Here is a 1508-nt window from a genome sequence, read left to right as displayed (position 1 = left end):
ATATATATATATATATATATATATATATAAAACATTATGACACAGTCTACAAGACATTCCTAATTCCCTTTATGCTGGTGCTATGGGTTTAATGTCCCCTAAAGTTCATGTGTTTGAAACTTTATCCCCATTGTAATAGGGTTAAAATGATGAAAAATTTGATTATATTTGAAAGGTGGGCCCTTAAGAGGTGACTGGATAGTGAGGAATAATCTATTCATGGATTAATGGGTTAATAGTTTAGTGAGTTGCTACAGGAGGGGCACTCGTGGCTTTATAAAGACAGCAAGTGAGCACGTTAAATTTCTTGCTGTTATCGCCATGTGATTGCCTGTGTTGCCACAGGAACTGGTTGAGAGTTCCCACCAAGAATAGGCCCTCACCAGATGCATCCCCTAAACCTTAGACTTCCCAGCCTCCAAAACTGTAAGAAATAGGTTTAACTTTTCTATAAATTAACCAGTTTTAGGTACTCCATTATAAGTGACAGGAAAAAAAGGGAAAGTGTTACAGGAATAAGTAAGTTATTAAATAAAGAATTTTTAGCATAAATATATAGAGAAAGGCTTTGTTTGTTTATTGAAACATAGTTGGTTGTACCTACCTGTGGGGTACAGAGTTGAATAGCAACACCTATGCACAATATGTGGTGCTCAACTTTTATAACAGGAGTATCTTTCCAAGCATTTTGGTTACAGATTTTCATATTCTCTAAATATTCCAGGAGGCAATATGACAAAAGTATCATTAGAATGACAGATGCAGCAGTTGATGCCCAACACTGTNGAGGCAATATGACAAAAGTATCATTAGAATGACAGATGCAGCAGTTGATGCCCAACACTGTGTTGCAGAAATTTTACAGGAAATGGAGGCAAGCACTGAAAACTGACCCCCAAAACCACTATTTCAAATGTAAACTTTCTTAATTCTCTTTTTTTTCTTAATTTTATTTTGCCGATATACAATGTGGGTGATTATTGTGACCCATTACCGAAACCTCCCTCCCGCCTCCCTCTCGCCCCTCACTCCCAACAATGTCCTTTCTGTTTACTTGTCGTATCAATTTCAAGGAATTGTAGTTGTTATGTCTTCTTCCCCCCACCCCCCGGTTTGTGTGTGTGTGTGTGTGTGTGTGTGTGTGTATGTGAATTTATTCATTTATTTTTAGCTCCCACCAATAAGTGAGAANTATCTGCAATTGTTTGAGGAACCCCCATACCATTTTCCATAGAGGCTGCACCATTTTGCAGCCCCACCAACAATGTAGGAGAGTTCCTTTTCCTCCGCAACCATGCCAGCATTTATTGTTCAGAGTCTTTTGGATTTTAGGCATCCTAACTGAGGTGAGATGGTATCTCAGTGTAGTTTTGATTTTCATTTCCCGGATGCTGAGTGATGTTGAGCATTTTTTCATATGTCTGTTGGCCAGTTGTATATCTTCCTAAGAGAAATGCCTACTTAGCTCTTTTGCCCATTTTTTAATTGGGTTGTTTGTTTTTCTCTTG

This window comes from Galeopterus variegatus, unplaced genomic scaffold (genome assembly GCF_000696425.1).
Source record: "Galeopterus variegatus unplaced genomic scaffold, G_variegatus-3.0.2 Scaffold16539, whole genome shotgun sequence".
Taxonomy (NCBI): Eukaryota; Metazoa; Chordata; class Mammalia; order Dermoptera; family Cynocephalidae; genus Galeopterus; species Galeopterus variegatus.
This window is presented reverse-complemented; position numbering follows the sequence as displayed.